This window comes from Rhea pennata, chromosome 20 (genome assembly GCF_028389875.1).
Source record: "Rhea pennata isolate bPtePen1 chromosome 20, bPtePen1.pri, whole genome shotgun sequence".
Lineage (NCBI taxonomy): Eukaryota > Metazoa > Chordata > Aves > Rheiformes > Rheidae > Rhea > Rhea pennata.
This window is the reverse complement of record NC_084682.1, coordinates 2,582,783-2,601,291: the sequence shown is the minus strand read 5'-3', so window position 1 is coordinate 2,601,291 and position 18,509 is coordinate 2,582,783. Positions and strand designations below refer to the sequence as shown.

The 18,509-nt window shown below is 50.5% G+C and overlaps 2 long non-coding RNA genes across 3 annotated transcripts; one reads left to right on the top strand and one right to left on the bottom strand.

Moving 5' to 3' along the window:
- Window positions 1–7,084: 7,084 nt before the first annotated feature.
- On the bottom strand, window positions 7,085–9,623 carry LOC134149510 (uncharacterized). Its single transcript, XR_009960456.1, has 2 exons — window positions 9,241–9,623; window positions 7,085–8,517 (listed from the first exon to the last, which is right to left on the bottom strand). It is a non-coding gene; the product is annotated as an uncharacterized LOC134149510 (long non-coding RNA).
- Window positions 9,335–18,309, top strand: LOC134149509 (uncharacterized). 2 transcript variants are annotated; one of them, XR_009960455.1, is made up of 4 exons: window positions 9,335–9,873; window positions 11,092–11,296; window positions 13,753–13,920; window positions 17,700–18,309. It is a non-coding gene; the product is annotated as an uncharacterized LOC134149509 (long non-coding RNA). The 2 variants fall into 2 exon arrangements; XR_009960454.1 differs by having other exon boundaries at window positions 11,092–11,301; window positions 17,700–18,308.
- Window positions 18,310–18,509: the final 200 nt, after the last annotated feature.

Here is an 18,509-nt window from a genome sequence, read left to right as displayed (position 1 = left end):
GCAAGTTCTCCTCGTAAACTTTCCTGATTTGTGCCGGTCCTTTCCGTGCCGGTTGGGTGTGTATTTGTGGATATAACAGCTAATAGTTTGCTGTTATATCTTCGTGAAACAGCATTAATATGCGAGAAAAGCCTCCGGCTTCGGCAGCACCTTCCAGGGGAGCTCGTGACGCCGCCTCCGGCGCTCTCGGCCCCCTTTTCCCGGGGAAACGCGCGTGCATGAATTACAGTTTTCTTTAAGAGGTTTTCTCGCTGGGGTACAGCCTTAGGTAAATGTGTTTTCTAACGACCTTTGGGTCGTAACGAGGTTTCTCAGGCTGTTTTCCCCGTCTTACCTGCCCTCTCTCCGCGAAGCCGTCGCGCTATCCATCGCCTTAATGATTCTTGGAGGAAAAAAAAAAATCACGCCTTGATTTTTCTCTAATGCTGTAGCCAAAAATGAAAAGAGAAATTCAGCAAAAAAAGGACAGGAGACAAATATATCGAGGCCTGTACCTCTGACTTACAGCCCACCGGATATTTTTACGGCGGTTACTTATTTTCAGTAAATTGACTAGGCTGAAAGGGGAAGCTCAACTTTTAGCTCGTATATAGGTGAAATAGCGTTAAATTCCCCTATTGCACATCATCATTAACTTGTTTGTTTTTATTGGGCAAACACTAAACATAATGGGCTGCGAATGGTGTTTTTAATTATTCCAATGAATATTCATAACGTACAGGACTTTTGGAGTAAATAAGGACGAGAAGTTGTTTCGCGGTGGTCGGGAGCTCGGTGAGTGAAGCTTCATGGCTTCATTTAACGTTTTCACCTCGTGGGCGAGCGTGGAGTTTCCAAATCCCTGGCTTTGGGGGGCTTGGGGGTTATTTTTGTTTCTTTTTCTTTCCTTATCCACCAAACCCTCTTGCTCTGTGCCATTCCCACGCGGTGAGCCAGCTCTGACGAGCGTTTCTGCGGGGGCTTAGGGACGGGGTGAGCGAGGGGCGGCGGTGCAGAGCCCCGTCCGGGCCGGCTGGTGACTTCGGGGACTGGGTAACCTGTGCAACGGAGCTTTAAAATGACTTTATTTTATGGCTGGTCTCGGCCATCTGAGTGATGTTGCATGTATTGGTTGTATTTATAACTTAATAGCTTTTCTCAATTTTATTATACTTTTTATGATACTTGTGGCTTTATGGTACTTCATAATTTTTCTCGGATTCGTTAAAGGCGGCTGCGGGCGCAGGCGGCGCCGTGCCGAGCCGTCGGGGCGGATCTCGGGCTTCGCCGGAGGGGTCTCGGCCGCGGAGGCAGGAGGCGGCAGCGGCGGCCGGGCGCCGAGCCGCGGCTCCGGCGGGGACACGCGTGCCGGTGCTTAAAAACCGACTTCTGCTTCCCTCGGCGATCGTGGGGCGCCCCGAGGTGCCGGGAGCTCCCGGGGCGGGAGCGGAAACGTCTCCCGGGGCCCCGGGCTACGCAAAGCGCCGGCCCCGGCGGGACCTTGAGCCGCGACGGAGCCCGGAAATCCCGCGGCGGGCGGGCGGCCGGCGGCGGCGGCTCCGAGGCTTTTCCCGACGTTTGCTCGCGGCTCTCCTGGGGCGGCTCCTCGGTGCCAAAACTGGTCGCTGAGACAAAAATAGCAATGCGTTGGGTTGGGTTTGGTTTTGTTTTTTAACAAAAACTAAAGGAAATCAGCTCAGGAGCCCCCAAACATAATCAATTTTAAGCAAAAATGTCATTTTTCTTAGCGCTGCAGGACAAGCCAGGCCCCGAGAGCGAGCGCCACGGTCCCGGTGGCCACAACCATGCGGGACCGAGCCCGGCTGGGGGGACCGAGCCCGGCAGGGGGGTCCGAGCCCGGCTGCGGGGACGAGGCTCCTCTCGCCTGGAGGGCTGTCGGGTCGCTTTGCCGGGGCCCCCGCGGAGTGGGAGATGTCGGGATTTATTTCTTTAGTGCGGTTTGGAACAATTCAATTCCCGATCCCACTTCCAGGAAAATGGAAACTGATGAAAATTGGCTTAAAAAAAAAAAAGAAAGAAAGAAAGAAAAATCCCCCCCGGCAGTGCGGAGCAGCCCTCCGCCGCCCGCGGGCGGGTTTGGCGGGGAGGGGGCCGGCGTGCTCCGAAGCCCCCTCACCTCAACTCCTCTACCAATTCCTGATCTGGATTGATAACGCGCTAACAAACTCCGCAGCAGCCTTCATTACGAGCCACTGGTCGGCGGGACTGCAATGCATTTATAATTTTTATTGTTATATCTTTTAATTTTATTTTGCTTTCCTTGCTGTCTTGGCGAAGGGAAGATAGGAGTCCATATTTATTACAGAGCAAACGATCTACCTCTGCGAATGTATGTATCAGTTAATTTAATCTCACCAGTTTTATTTAAACTGTTTTTCCTTCCTTTCTTTACTTCCCTCCTCCTACCGCTCCCCCCCCCCTTTGCCTCCTTCTCCTGGTGCAAGGTGATCAGTTTGTTTAAAAAAAAAAAAAAAAAAGCTGGAAAGTAAAACTATCCCATGCCTTTTATAATCTGTGCTGAAAAGCCTTTTTCTGGTTGCCACGGAATCGCTCTGCCTTTCACCGCGTCTGCCTCGCGCCTCCCGTGGCCCCCAGCCTGATTGACATTTACAAATTACCAAGCTGAGAGTGTTCAATCTTTGACCCGTGTGTTTCTATTCAGCAATGAGTGAGATTTGCAAGCATTTTGTCATATAATTACTGCAAATCCCTTGAAAATTTCCACAACAACGCCGAGATGAATGGTAATTTGTGCAGACAGCCGCTGATGCCTTTACAATACACTAAGATGCAAAACAGTCTATTTTTTTTTTTACCCTAAGATTTCTGGGGGGAAAAAAAATGTTCCGCGTGTGAGCGTGTTGTAAAATATTTGGATTGTTAGATTTATTTGCTTACACAGCCTATATTTGTGCTGATTTTATTGTATTGACTGTATGCATTTTTTTCCTCCCATTCTACAGTTTTATTGTACGTTGGTCATATGCATACATCACCAGCATTGTTCTCCGTGAAATTTATTCCACCTTTCAGCGTGCTCTTGATAGGACTTATTGCATTACTAGTTAAGTGCTGAGATTTGCTACTACAAAGATTTGAAACAGCCCCTTGTAATGTTTATTTGCTGAGATCACGTGTTTTCGTAGCGCTTGGACTCCACCTGCCTCTCGGCGGCCGCTCGGGGCCGGCCCGGGCGCGGGAGGGCTCGGCGCCTCTCCGAATTGCCCCGCGAGGCGCCGCGGGGAGGGCCCCGAAGCGGCGGAGGGCGGGTGGGGAGGCGGGCAGCACCTGTTGAAACCGTTCGGTACGTTTATTTGTCGGTTCCCCGTACAGCTCGGCGCGATCGCACGTGCGTCCAAACGTGCCGGTCGAACCCCTCGCCGAGGACGGCGGAGTGCCGGGCGGGCCGTCCCGCCGGGCAGCGAGCGGCCGAGCTCGCGGCGCCTCGGCAGCCTCTTCTCGCCGCTCGTTTAGCAGCAAAGCAGCGTGATGGACAGATCTGGCGAAATGCTAACAGAGGTGAGGGAGGGGGAAGAAGTCCCAGCTCCGGTGCCGTAGCGGTATCACCGAGACCAGAGCGAGCGCCGCTCCTGAAAGTTGCCCCTTCGTCCCCTGCGATTCCAGCTGCGGCGCTGCTGATGCAGACGGTCTTGTACACAGAGCTGGCAGATAAAATTTTGTCTGACACGTATCTAGAACTTATGTAGTCACCTGCTAATTTAAAACAATTTGCCCTAGGTGATGGGTGAATACACTTGCAAATTAAACGGGTCTGATTTAAGCATCCCTTTTCTGAAGCCAAAGATTATATAATTAAATTAAAAGAAAACGCGTTTTATAATAAACTGCATTTCCTCTTGGCAAAATCCAATTTTGAAACCAGGCTGTAGTATCATACCGTAAGGTGTTTTCCCGCGGGTGTTACCAGCCTGATTCACCGGATTGTTTTCGCCGGTGGCGTTCGAGCGCCCACGAGGAGCGCGGCGGGGAGAGGGAAGGGCGGCGGCGGCGGGGCCGTGGCGGCTCCCAACTCCGGCAAAATGCGGAGAAGCTCAAATAACCGGGCGCAACGGGGGCCGTGGGCGCCGCGCGGCTCCTGCCGGGAGCGAGGCTCGCCGCGGTGCCGGTGCCGGTGCCGCCGTTGGGCGGCTGCCAATCTTTATGCGGTAATTCCGGCAGAACGCGCGCCGAGCCGGCGGTTTTTTGCAGCGCCGTGGGGAGCGCCGGGGCGGGCGCAGAGCCCGCGGCCGGCCGTGCCGGGAGCCTCCCGCCCTCGGCCGGGGAGCGCTCTGCGCGGGCGCTCGACTGCCGTCGGCCATTTTAGCTTCCCGAATCCTATTTCCCCGGTGCTTTCGAGAGAAGCTTTTGGGGGAGTCCCCAGCTAAAACGCAAATTTGCATTTAAATGGAGATTTTTTTTTTTTTAATGAGCAGGATGCATGGGAGACTCAGACTATTAGGTTTCCTTATGGGAGGGAGCAGAATTCTCTCACCTTTTACGTCCCCTCACCTCCCCAAACCCTTCAATGCACACTTTAAATTAGACATTAAAAAAAGGAATAGTGCGTCTTTAAGGAGAATATCATCATAAACAAATAAGTCTCGTTGCCCTTGCAGCAGAACTAATCTTCCCTCAGCTGAGCGGCGATAGAGATCAGTAACAAGAGCCACGCGCGGGGGGTTCCTTTGAAATGCATAATACCTCCTCGTGTAAATTGGAGTTGGTGTGATGGAGCTGTGAGATGACATATTGTGGCGTGACCCCTCTCCACTGATTGTGGGTGAACCCTGCAAAGGTAAATCTAACACGGCGCACACATCAGACAATTTCATTTTCATCACCCAGGGACAAAAACATAGCAACAGAATCTTTTCAAATGATAATCTGCATGCTGGGCGGAATATTTTCCCCTTCCTTCCTCCCTCCCTCTTTTTCCTTTCTTTTCCTCTTTTTCTTTTTTTTTTTTCTGCATGTTCAATTCATGATGTAGGTGAAGGGAATTATAAATTGCCTCCAAAGTTCATTCATTCCCTTCTGTTCATTCTTCCCTTTCTTCTTTTGCTTTCTTCCTTCTTCTCCCTCTCTTCCTGTCTCTTATTTTTTCTCCTTTTGCTTCTTTAGTTTACTCTCCTTTTCTCTTTCTCTTTCTTTCTCTCTCCACAGGAAAGTTTGGCATTGCATGTGTGTGTGCGCATGTAACTGGTTCAGGCTTCTCATCCCCTTGGGGACATTCTAGTAATAATGATTTATAGGAGCGCAAAAATCTGTGCTCTTGCTGTTACCATCTAATATCCCTCCTACCCTCGAAAAAGGGAGTTTTCTGCAGAAAGAGCTCTCTGTACGCAGCCTCCTCCCCTGCTTCTCTCCGCTGCCCGCCTGCCCCCGTGTGCGTTTCCGTTCGAGTATTAAGGAGCCAGGGTGCACCGCGCCGCCGAGGAGCGCACCGTCCCGCCAAAGCCCATCTCGTGTGGGACGAGGTACAGCTGACTGGAGCGATGCTGCACCTGCTCTTGGTTCTTTGGAGCGGTTTTGTGTTTTGCTCTATTCTTCTGAGACTGCGTTAGAAACCTCGCTGCGGTGGGAACCGCTGCTCTACCGCGAGCCGGCGCCGGCGGAGGGTCGGCGGAGGCAGCTCCTGCCGAGAGGCGCCGGCGTCGCCCGCGCCGGGCGCCCCGGGCCGCGGTCGCGCTCGATACCCCGGCGGCGGAGCGGAGCCGGAGGGCCGGGCTGCGAGCGGCTCGCGAAGCCCTCGGAGGAGCCGCCGGTGCCGGCGCAACGTCCTCGCGCGGGGCCGTCGGGGGCCTGCGCCGGGGCGGTCTGCAAACGGGCGCGGAGCTGCGGACGGGCCGCGGCTCGGCTTTTTGCGCTTGGGTCGGTACGGGGCTCGCTTAGGTCGATGCTAAAACCACCCTTGGTGGCACAGGAATCGCTGTCCCGTCTCCCGCCCCCCGGGTGGGACGGGACGAGCCCGCGCTGGAGCCCGCGCGCCGCCCCAGCTCCGCTCGCTGCCCAACAGCGCGCCGAGAGCGCCCGGAGCGCGGCGCTGGCGCCGGAGCCGCTGAGCACCGGAGAGCCCCGGCGGGGCTGCAGTCCCGTCACCGCCTCCCCTCGCCTGATGCCGAGTGACACGGCTATTGTACGTGTGACGGTGCGACGCCGAGATGAGTTTGTCAGTTCTGCGTAGCGTGATTGCCACCTTTCCCTGGGAGAAGAGAGGAACGAAATTGAAGGAGAAAAGGTCGGAAAGCCCTGGTCATCCTCTCCCCTCCTCCCAATCCAGCGGCTCCCCGGACGCAAACCGGAGGCGGCAGGCACCGGGGAGACAGGCGGCCCCGCGAGGGACGCGCCGGGGGCTTGCAGGGTCGGGGCGGACGGCAGCGACCGCGAGCGGCTCGGTCGGCGCCCCGGCGCGATCAGCGCGAGGTCCCGGCCGCGCGCCGCCTCCCGCCCCGGCGCAAGCTCGCCCGCAAAGCACCGCGCTGCCTAAAGCCGCCGCCGCCGCCGCGGGGCGGCCCGCTGCGGGCAGACCGCCTCGTTTTGCCTTCGGGTGCGGAGACGTCCGGGCCCGGGCGGCTCTCGGCCTGCGAGCGCTCGTTTCCGCTTCCCTCGCGCGTTTCCCGGCGCCGGAACCGTGCCGCTCTCCGCGCCGCCCTCCCCCTGGCCCGGCGCAGCTGCACGCGGCCTCGGGGCGCGCCGGCGTCTCGGCGCTCCTCGGGCTGGGCACAGTATCGCTGGCAAAACGTTTCTCTCTAGAGAAACATGGCTTTTCACCCCCAAACATTTGTTTTATAGGAAAAAAAAAAAACCCTTCTTTCCTTTAAACTTTGCTTTTTATATAATTCTGCCCCCTGAGCCCCCCTGGAATGGTTTTAATGGGTTACATAGAATTTTTTTGCTTTCTATTTGTTGAAGAAAGAACTTTTTCACAGGGGATATTGGGGAAAAAAATCCTACGTTTTCTGGTGAAAAATAACCGCCAGTTTTGTTCACCTCTATTTCGGCTTAGATGAGGCTCGTTAAAAAGAGAGACCGTGCTCAGGGCTTGCAGAATCTTGCCTGGCTCATATACAACCATAGCACAAGGGACAGCACAAATTCAACGATTTTATCTCATTCCAAGTAAGAGAAGAAAACACGGAACTAACAGAAAGAGAAATGCCTGCTGTCCAGCTGGACAGGGCTTCCCCGGGATTGCGCTTTTCCCCAGAGCCGAAAGGAGCCGACGTTTGGTCGGGAAGGGCGGTTTGCTGGCGCCAAGCCGGACTGAAACACCCAGGGAAATAGGTCCGAACGCCCCTCTCCGGTTTTGAAGCGCGGTGTAGAAGCGGCCGCCAGCAGCGCAGCCGTCGGCGCGGCGCAGGCGTCCCCGCGGCGGGGCTGGTCCCCGAGCCCGGGGCTGAGCCCGGCGCCGGGAGCGCCCGGGGGCAGCGCGGTCCCTTGCTCCTGCCGAATGCTCCGTTTCTCCCCTTCCCTCCCCGAGAGCAGACGGAGAGGCAGGACGGCTCTTCTGCAGGGGCTGCTACCGCTCTTGAATGAAGCGCGGCAGCAGGCCGCGGCCGCGGGCTGCAGCGAGGAGCCCGGGCGGTGGATGGGAGGATGGCCAGCGACCGCTGGAAGAGGGGCCCCGAGCTGCAGGGCGGCCTCCGGCCTCGGGGGATTTCACACCTCCCCTGAAGGGGCCTTGAGCAGCCCGATCGCGCTCCGAAGCGGGCAGCTTTCTGCAGGTGTGCAGCGAAGCTTTTCCTTGCTTTCCTCATCTGCCTCCCCCTGCCATGCCACGGAGGAGATCCGAGCTTGGAAGGCGATGTAAAGCTGTTTAGTTTGGCGACCCACGGCAGCGTGCACGGCTGGGAGGGAACCGTGGCGGAGGCCGCTCGGGGGAAGGCACCCCAGCCGCGATGCAGAGCTCGGGCTCCTCCGCAGCTCCTGCAGCCGGGCGGGCCGCCGCGGGGACACGTGCACCTGGCCACCCGGCATCTCCACGTGCTCAAGAGTCGTCTCCCGCGTCACCCGGCCCGTCCTTCCCTCGCTGGCGAGAACCAGCGAGTGCCGCGGCCAAGCCTGCAAGCTTGCAGGTGTTGGTTTCTTGGGCACTGACGCCGTGGCAAGGTGACAGCAACGCTGTAGGCAAGCGTGGAAGCAAGGCACGGGGCCGCAGAAGAGACTCCTGCGCTGCAACAGTCCCGATGCCCTTCCTGCCCGCAGCGTCCTGCTCAGAGAAGCTGGTGCAGAGCAGTTAGACTGGCTCAGGACTGTGCCTGGCAGAGCAGACATGGGTGTTTTGAGTCTGTGCAGGACTTTAGGTGCCTTTATTCAGCGCAGATGTGTTGGGACAGGTTTCTTGCCCAGAATGCAGGCCAGACCAGAGAAGGGTCGGCGGCCTGCGGCTCCCTGCTAGCGCAAAGCCAGCGCAAACGCGGCGGAGCTGCCGGAGGTCTCCGCGGCACGTCTGCTCCAGCGGCTCCAACTTCTCCGAAGTGCTAAACCCTCCTCCCCCGGCGTTATTTCCATGCTGAGCTGTGGAGTGACAGACTCTAAGATAAGGTGCTTTTGTTTCTCCGCTGTGTTTGAGTTACCATTTGAAACTGCTATGACAGGCCTCAGGCTAGTGCGGAAATTTGCTACAAGTTCCCATTTCGCAAACGTGTTGCCAGTCAAATAGCCTCCCTCCGTCTGAGCCTGTTTACTCTCTCGGGGATCTATTTTTAAAAGTTATTAGCAGATTACTGGTTTTCTATCAACCTCAGGCACCATATCTCCCAAAGATACCATTGTACTTTAATAAGGTGCATTTGATAATCCTCAGATAAAGGCACTGGAAGTGGGGGGGAGGGAGGGGGAGAAACTCTTGCACTGATTTATCTAAGGGATATGGGCTAGAAAAGGGTTAAATATACTCATGTTTCTAAATGGCTGAACTACTGTATGTTGTAGTTTTCAACTGCAAATCATCTTTAATAGCAGACATCACGGGATGGCTCATTACATTAAGCTATTTTTCATGCTATCTCCTGTAATATCCTTTAATCCAATGCGTTTCAAATCACCTCGGGCTAAAATAAGAGACATAGCGATGTAATAGCCTAGTGTATTAGTGGGTTAATTGCCCTGTTGTACTCTCTAGTAGATATCTCTGGAATGAGTTCTATATTAATTGTAAATTGCTTAATACATTTAACTCCTTGAGCAGCTTGGCCCTGTGCTACGTCTTTAACGAACGCTGAAAGTTTCAAGCGGTACCTGGTAGTTTCCCTGTGGGCTGCAGCACAGCGCGTCTTGCCCTGCCTCGGCAAGCTCCCAGCACCCACGTCCGCTGGTCCGCGCTTAGGAGGAGCCAGCCCCGAGTACGGAAGGGAAACCGCTGCCTCTGCCTGGGAGCTGCCACGGTCGGCTCCAGCCCTCGCGTCCGCGGGAGCGCGATCCAGCACGGAGCTGGGGCTGAGCTGCGCGACCTGCAAAAAGCACAGCTCAGGCCCTGCCTGCAGGGGGGCTCCGGATTTGCTCCCTTCTCCGCGGGATCGAGGCAGCAGTGCCGGGAACCGTGCGGGCTCAGTACGCTACGCCGCGGCCGCCCCAGTGTCGGGCAGTTGAAGATACTGCAGAGGAAAGGCAGGGACGGCTTAAATAACACACGCAGCGTCAGCCTCTCATCTTGCCAGCGCCGCGGCCAGAAACGGCAGATGACTGAAACGTCCTGCGTTTTGCCAGAGGACCCAGCCGTGGGCCGCTGGCACACACAGCTTCCCGAGCACCGTCAGGGACGCGCAGCAGCGCCGTCTCTGAAATTGCCTTTGTAGCACTAGGCAGACGTGCACAGATTTGCAGTCACTTTTCTGAAGATTGGACTGTAAGTGTCACTGGTCTGATACACGGGTAGGTAACGCCACTAATTTCTCTGGATTGCTCCCATTTCTGTCAGTAGGGGTGAAAGGAGGATCAGGCAGAGCAGAGTTTGGGGAAGGCCGTATAATCTGCAGCTGAGACATTCTTTAGGAATTGCTTCTGGGACTTTCTAAAAACCCTCACAAGAATGCTGCGGTCAATTTAAAGGAAAGGCATAGCAGATAAATTTTGAAAAAATTCTGCACTTTTTGAAAATTAACCCCCCCCCTTTCTGAAGATGACAACCATTACTTAAGAACAGAAACGTGGCGGCAGCGGCGATGAGGGGACGGCCGGTCGGTGGTCGGGCTGTGAGCCGGGTGCATTGGCAGTCACACCTGCCTGAGCTACCTGACCTGCGCTGGGGACCACAGGCTGGGCCCTGGCGCAACGGGCCACACCGCAGCGCAGTAACTGTGCTGCAGGTCTCTCTTCCTAATCTAATGCCTAAAGTAAATATAATATTCATAAAGATGTAATTCAGGAAGCCTTTTAATAACATGCTTAGCTTTAAACATATGCTCAAGTTCCAGTATTTTTAATGGAGACGTGTTTTAAAAATAAGTAGATGCTTTCTTGAATGCGCCTTTCAGTTGAAGCCTTTAACAGTACCAAAGCTTTGCTTCTGGGTTTGCCATGGGAGATCAGCTAGACCTTTCCCATCGCTGACCTCCACGTGCACAAGGCTATTCCGGCGGGGAGCCGCAGCAAGCAGGCGGAGGGACTGCTGCAGGAGGAGGAGCGCGCCTGGCGCGGGGCAGGCTTTCAGCCCACGCACGTTCGGCAAGGTTTTCCAGAGCAGGCTTCCATATATATATACTTGCATATATAATATGGAAGTATGTACTACAGTCTTCTTCCATAGGAGCTCACGGGCAGGGACACGGCCTTCCTCCGTTTTCCACCCGGAGAGCTCTGATGTTGCTGGCCAAGTTCCCACAGAGCAGCTCCGAGAGTGAAACGCGGGCCGCGAGCCCCGGCGCGCTGTCCCGCCAGCCGGGCGGGCTGCCCCTGCGCGCGTGCGCGCACAGCACTCGCCTTGCTGCTAGTACTCGTCTAATCCGTCATACAGCTTCATATATAATCACTGCATAATAAAACACCCAAGTAGGAATTTCCATCCCTAATTAGGGAATTTAAATACACAGCTCTCAAAGGTGGAGATTTGTTTGGAAATTAAGTGCAAATGATGCTTTTTGGCCTTTGCAGTGGAACGGAGGGACCCGCGAACCCGGCTCAGCCTGCTCAGCCGGGGGGACGTGGTGACGCCCGCAGGCAAGGAAAAGCGACTCTGGCGCAGCTGAAGTCTACTAGAAATTACCCTGGAAATCAGCATCTCAGCAGCCTTCGGCACAAAGGCAGCAACCCCGAGAGGCTGCCTGATTCCGGTCCCCTTTTGGCTGATTTTTTTCCTGTAAGGTAACTCTACTGACTTCAGTGGAATTACTCCTGATTTATACCTCAGTGAGTGAGGGGAGTCAGCCGCACTGGGCAATTTTGCTGTAGTATTTCCTGTGCATATTAACATTTCTGTGCATTCACCTGAAGAGCTTGTTTTGGCTAACAGAAATCTCTTTCCTCTATTTTAAAGCATAATATAGAGATACTCATGAGACATTCTCTATGAAATTTTCATAACTTCTAGAGGAAAATTTCTGTGAAACAAGGGAGCCAGTTGTTCTTTGAAGGAAAGACACGAAGTGCTTAGGCTGCTGGAAAAAAAAAAAACCCATCAAGTAATTCTGTATCTATAAAATAGGTGGTAATGCAATCTGAGCTTAATTTTGATGGCACGCTGTACTTCATAACAGTGACAACACCTTAAAAAATGTAATGAAAGGACCTGATTTATTACTGAAATAATCCATTTAGCACTCCAATAAATAAAGGGAGAAAATACAACCAATGTTTCAGGAGATGGAAAAAAATAGAAAAATTGCAATGCATAGCTGTTTTCTGTAAATGCATCCAGAGACTGTGGCCACAGGATGTGGGGTTGGGGTTTTTTTGAAGACAAATATAAATTCAAAGTTAGATTTGAGATTTGGGCTTGATGTCTGCTCTGCATTTTCATGGACTTTTAAACCACCATTCCTATGACTCGTAACACAAGGACCAGTTGTGACTGGCAAAGGGGAGGAGAAAACGCTGACGCGCTGCCTTACAAATATTTGATTTTGAATACGCGTTCGTAGCCGTTATTAAGTGCAAAGCAAACATATTTTCCCCTCCTGCCAAATTTGCTTTAATAACATGACGTTACTTCTGCAAATTTCAACTCCAGACTCTCCACCTCCGTGGCGCTTGGCCCACGGCGAAGCCCGGCATGTTTTATGCTCACTCTACACTGCATCTATTAATCTGTTTAATATGCTGCTGAAGCCGGCAGCGGCCGTGACAGCCAAAGCGCTGAAGCGCCGCGCGGCAGGTCTGCTTGCATGCCGGGCAGCGTCCTGGGCGCGCGGCACCATGGCTGGAGCAGCTGCCCTTGCGCTACTGATGCCGAAAACCTTTCCGGCATAAATGTAGTCAAACTGCAGGGTGGGCTGACGGAGGAGGGCATGAACGGGGAGCACCGTGGATGCAGAATGAGGCGGGAAGAAGGAATAAACGGCTTGCACGTGGCTCTTTTTTGGGTATATTTTGCTGCATGGCCCCGGAGCATCCTCTGCCGGCAGCGTCGCGTGTGCGGCGCTGAGGCTGGAGGAATGGGGCCGGGCGGCCGCGGGGCTTCCCGCGGGCACCTAATTGGCCTGTTTGTTTTGCAGTAAGTGATTCCTGCCTGTCTTGGGGTGGATTGTTTTTCACACCATTAAATGAAGTTCTGCCGTATTGATCCCTGTTTTTCCAATTTGAAGCCTGAGAAGTGATGAAGACATTTTCTTGTTTCCTCATGTACTTTTCCCTCAGTTCATTTAGGTGACCTGTCTTTAGTTCCTTGCTCTGCTCACTGTAATTGCTTCTTCAGAGTAATGTTACACCATAACCGCAGTACTGCAGCCCGGGTACTCTTTTACGGGAGGATGAAGGAAGGTGAGGCTGAAGTCATCAACCAGTGTTAACTGTGGAAGGTTTTTCACAGATGACGTCTCAGTAGCAGTGTCTCCTGCTGGAGCATGAGTAAAATAGTGCAGAGCACGAGGGCAGGACCATGGGACATCCTCGCCTCTTGAAGCTGCTTCTTAATATTTCACTTAAGAGATGGTAACGTTGTGGTGTGTTATTTTCCTGCTGGCACTGATAACATCATTTGTGTCCTTACCTTTGTGAAAAATTTAAATACTTCAGTTTGCATTAGATTTGGCTGGGGATCTACTGTTGTTTAGCACTAAAATGAGAGCTGGAGCTTTTTCAGAAGTGATCGATAGAGTGGGTGTTGAACTTACGTTTGAGCAGCAAGTTTAATTAAGGAGGGAGCAATGGTTGCTCCATTGTAGCATCACTTGCAATTAATTAAAGCATAAGGCCAAACCTACTGCGTATACACAGGGAAGTCTTTTGGTTACTTCAGCAGGCTCCAGACTTTACTAGCAGAAACCAGCAGAAGTCTGATGAAGCCTGTAGAAAACATGCTAGGTTGAGATTTTTGTATATACCACTGAGCTGTCCTACAAAACCTGGTGCAGCTGGACCACACTTGGCACATGTGATTTAAGAAGTAAAGCAGGTATTCTTGAGGCTCCACAAGGCTACAGAAAACTTTTATTCCTTGTCTTTTTCTGGTGTTTTTGCTTCCTGGTTCACATGGTGATGCATAAAACATTCTTCTTTTAAGGAACTTGCTGTTGCTTTGAATTCTTATGAAAGTGTGTTTTGGTGGTTTTGCAATAAATACTGGAGCACAGCACTTTATTTTACTTCTCATTATAGGAAGGGAGTGAAGCAAATGCTCATAAAGAGGGAGAATTGGCAAATCCTGTGCTGGGCTAGGGGAATGTACCTCACCTGTGCCATGTTCTTGAGGAAGCCCAGCCCTCCTCCTTGAGTGAAAGCAGCCAGCGATGTGCAAAAGCCTGGCCAGTGTCCAGCACAGCTCAGGTAAGTGCAGGTAACCAGTAGCATGAGTTTATTTTTTGGTCCTGGAAATAATGCTGTCAAGGCTGCTGCCGCCTGGAGCCTGCTCTCTGGGTCTGCAGGCTCTGTGAGTGCAGGAAGGCAGCTGGGTGCTGAGGCTTCTGCAGTATCAGGTGTAGAGGCTGGTCTCAATGTGCACTTATTAAGAAGATGATTAATCTATTTGTTTGGCATTATTGCTATTATTATTATGCATGTGTGCCTGGATTATGCAAGAACTTTACTGTACAAATTGTGTTTGCTTGCAGCAAGCACAAAACAAAGGAAAGAATTCTTTCCTTTAAGTATCTTCTGATCTCAGTGGATGGGGAGTGCTAAGAGTGTTGTCTCTTTAGGGCAGAATCTGTCTTTTGTGCTCTTGACATCTACTGTTGTGGTACCTCTGCTTCTAACTGGCCTTCCAAAGTGTTGTCCCAATACCAAATAATACATAATATAGACAAGAGATAGGGAAAGGGGTGCAGTAGAGAAATATGCTTGTGTCAGTATATTATCCCAAAATAGCAAAAAATACAATGTGCAGTTTGAGAACATGGTATCATAAAGATATTTGGGGGGAAAGTTTTGGAAATAAAGTTCTCTGAATCTGAATGGCACAATCCACTTCAAAAGGGTAACTGTACCAGCCATAGTAAGTATCAGAAAATATATGAACAAGGAGGGTTCATGTAGTTTATTTCTCTTCCCTCCAAATATAAAATCCTTGTAAAAAGGGTAAAAATTAGGAAAGGTGGTAATTTGCAGAGATAGGTCATCTGTTCATCACCTGAGTGATAGGAGAGGTGTGTTTTTTTTTTTTTTTTTTTTTAATTTTTATTGTAAACTACCTCATGACAATTGGTGATAAAAGAGCTGAGCCTTTCAAAAATCCATTTTAATAAAACACCATATGACCTCATAGATATGCATAGGATTTAGAAATAACATGGATTTTAATGAAGGTACTTGAAAGGTATGGTGCCATATTGCAATTTTATGGAAGATCTTAGATTAATGAAATTAAACGTGAACTGCATTGTTTAGATGATGAACTTAAGGTCATATCTGCAGCATTTGAAAGAGAAACCTTGAGTGGAGGGTGTAGAATCATTGATTTAGACCCTGGTAGACAGCTGAATAGCAAGCATTGAAGCATGAAGGTAAATTCCCATATTTCATTGTTAGAAGGTTAGCTGGTGGCTGCCAGCTTTTCAGTGATAATCACCAACCAATTCCACCCTGTTTCAAAAAAGATTTTGCCTTTGTGTGCTAAGACACTTTTTAAAACCATTACTGTTCAAAGCAGGGGCACACTGTTTAAAGAGAAGCTATTTCTGCAGAATACAGGATGGCAATGAGTTGATGCTGTCCTTGGATAGTGATGCTATTAAGTTCATTAGGATCATCATCCATTTAAAATGCTTATAAGGGGAATTTAGACTGTTTGCTGTAGACCCTAGAGGCACCTCCTACTGCAAGTCATATCTACATGTCACCAGTAATTAGCTCTTTTGCTTCCGTAAGATTTTTTTTTTTTCTTAAGAACACAATGGCCCTTTCAGGTTGAAGTACTGTTTTCCTCCCTGCGCACACACACACACATATGCACACAGCATGCACATGTGTTAAACTAAAAGACATGAATTTGGACAACAGGAAAATCAGGAATGAAATCCTCAGGCCCTAAGAATAAGTGCTAATGGAATGATGCTGCCAATTACTGTTTGAGAAGAGTGGTGTCACAGGGAACAGCTCATAGAAATGGACGGATGAGGGGAGGGGAAAAGATTCCTATTTGACAGTTTGTCGTTAAAGAGAATTTGTCAAGGATGTTAAAATTAGATCTAACTGGGCCAGATCCTCAGATGACATAAATCAGCCCATAGACTTCATCCCATGATCTGGCCACATATTCCTCTTTGTTCTTTCTTCATCTTTATTATCTGCATTGTAATACTGCCTGGAAGCTGCAATGATGCTTTAAGCTCCATTGTCTTAGTGCTGTTCAAATGCAGGAAGAGAAGGTATTTCCATGGTTTTTATCTGTTCTGCATGTTGTGTTTTATTGCTTAAAACATCCACAGGCTTTACAAAACCTGCTAAGCAAGTGTGGGAGATAAGGACCTTGCCCAGACTAGGATTTAAATGGTGATATTAACATCTGTTAGACAATCTGTATTAATTGACCTGGTTTTAGTATGGATAAGATGAGCTGCTTTTCACAACAGCAAAGTGAGCAAGTCGTCTTTAATGAGTGCTGTTGCATACCAGGGTGAGAACGCTGAAATGGGAATCCGTCATCCGGCCCTGCTGATCAGAGATGTAGTAATACTTAGCAGAAATATAGTAGTACCTAGTGGGAGCATTTAGCTTCTGGAGTGGGCTGCTAGGTTACAGAATCACAGAATTGGGTTCTGGGGGGTGCGGGAATCCAGCTGAGTGCAGGAGAGGGTGAACCAGAAAAGTATACTCTCCAGTAGGAGAAGATCCTGCACTTCTGGGTGTGTTCTCTTCCCCCCCCCTGAATTTTTGTCAAGCTGAGCTCAACTCTGCCACATCATGAAAACTGTCTGAAAGCTGCCAGCAAGGAAAATAGAGAAGTAGTGTTAGATAATGGTAGTTAATGTGCTATGATCACTCCTTTCATTAAAAACTTCCTTGTTCTCTTCCTGGTGTACACCACAAATGGCTTGTACATGATTTATTTGTGTGTGTTTGGGGAAGAGAGGCAGAAAGAATAAAGTCTTAGACTTCTAAAAATGCAGCTGAGAGATCTGGAGACATGATGCTTATTAAAATAAATGGAAGCTGTGTGTCTAAATCCCCTGGTTGTCCTTGAAACCCTTGTTCCCGATATTTATCTTGCAGTCAGTTCCAAACGGGGCATTGCATACCCCATCTGTAGTGCACAGCTAAGTGCAGTGGCGATAACACCAGTTTATACAGGATCACAGCAGGGCCAAACCCAGCTGTATGCCAAGTACTGCTTAATGTCCTGAGTAAGCAGAGAATGTAATGGAACTGAGCATCTTTCCACGAAGCTCCCTGTAGGAAGAAGTAATAGTCCCACACAAATTAAGGGAAGCTGACTGCCCTCTCCCATTTCCTTTGGGAAAGCAGAGGTTTCTGGTTTGTGCAGCTCTTAGCCTCAGAGAGGGCAACCCTGCTGTGTCCAGCTCTGTGCAGGTGATTTGCTGAGCTTTTAATAGATTCATAACTTTCTGTCCTGTTGTAAATCTCCTAACAAATATTTTTTCTTTTTTATAAGAAACTATTGGCACTGGCCACTTCAAAAATGCTGACCCATTAAGTCTAAATAGGGAAGTTAGGGCATGTTAAATATCAATTGATTATGAAACCCGTATTAATTGACGTTTAGCAGCTCCACTAATGGAGAGGAGCTCATTACATAGCAGTTAACCCTCAATGCATATATATTAAATAATCAATTAGTATTTATTTAACATACAATAACCTCCCTATTAGAGCTAAATTAAAAGCCTCTTTATGGAGGGCCTTGCAGAAAGCACTGCACTGTGCTAACCTGATGCCAGAAATTTGCATGAATCTTTGTTACCTCCAGTGCCCCAAGATAATTTTAATGTATTAAAAGACAGGCTAGAGAGGTAGTGCTTTCTGCCCACCTCTGAGGAGCCTGTGGTCACACAGGCCCCCACAAAGAAAGCCTCAGCCCCTGAGCTGTATGATGGAGCATGAAAGAAAGGTACCCAAAATACACAAACTTCCTCTCGGTTCTCTTGTAGGCAGATCCCACTTCTGGCAAAGGTGAGAAGATAGACAACGAAGAACAGAAAGTCTGAAATTCTTTGAAGAGAGACAGAGAAGGTTGTGCTGCTTTTTCCTGACCACAGAACAGGCAGCAGGACCTTTGTCGTGGGCCAGGATAACCCTTTACTGCAGCATATGCCACCACGTTATCCCATCAGGGATACCAGGAGGCCAAGACACTCGGACACTGCACACCATGAAATACAAGTTTACCACATCGGACTGTACTGGAAACCATGTTCTGGCTATGGATCTTTTTCCCACCCCCTTCCAAGGCCCTGCAGTCTGGTGACACAGTGCTGAGACTACTTTCAGCTCGAGATATAGACTGCACTGAGGTGACTGTTAGGGGGTAAGCGAAGGCTGGGGAGATGCTGGATGGGTTCAAACTGAACCAAAGATAAACCTTGCTTCTCCTCCTGAGCCTGTCCAGTGTCCTCCTCTGACACAATTACAGCCTGTAAAAATGCAGTTTTAACACTGCACTACTGTTTTATGAGCAGATTCTTCAATTAAAACTCTTCCCTAATGATGGGAATTGTGGTTTTGAACAACGAAAGGTGAGTCAGGTTTGTTCCCAATAAGCATGTGTCCAGCCCTGCGTTTCTAGACTTTGACATAACTGTCACAAGTGCAGTCATGGTGGTCCTGCAGGCCGGGGGGAGAGTGCCAGAGAGGATGCTAGTGTGAAAAAGTGTGTGAATTGCTGCTAATATGGTCAAAGTGCGATTCAGAGATCAGTCAGGTGACTGGTGAGAGAGAAACAGGGGGACTCATACACAAGT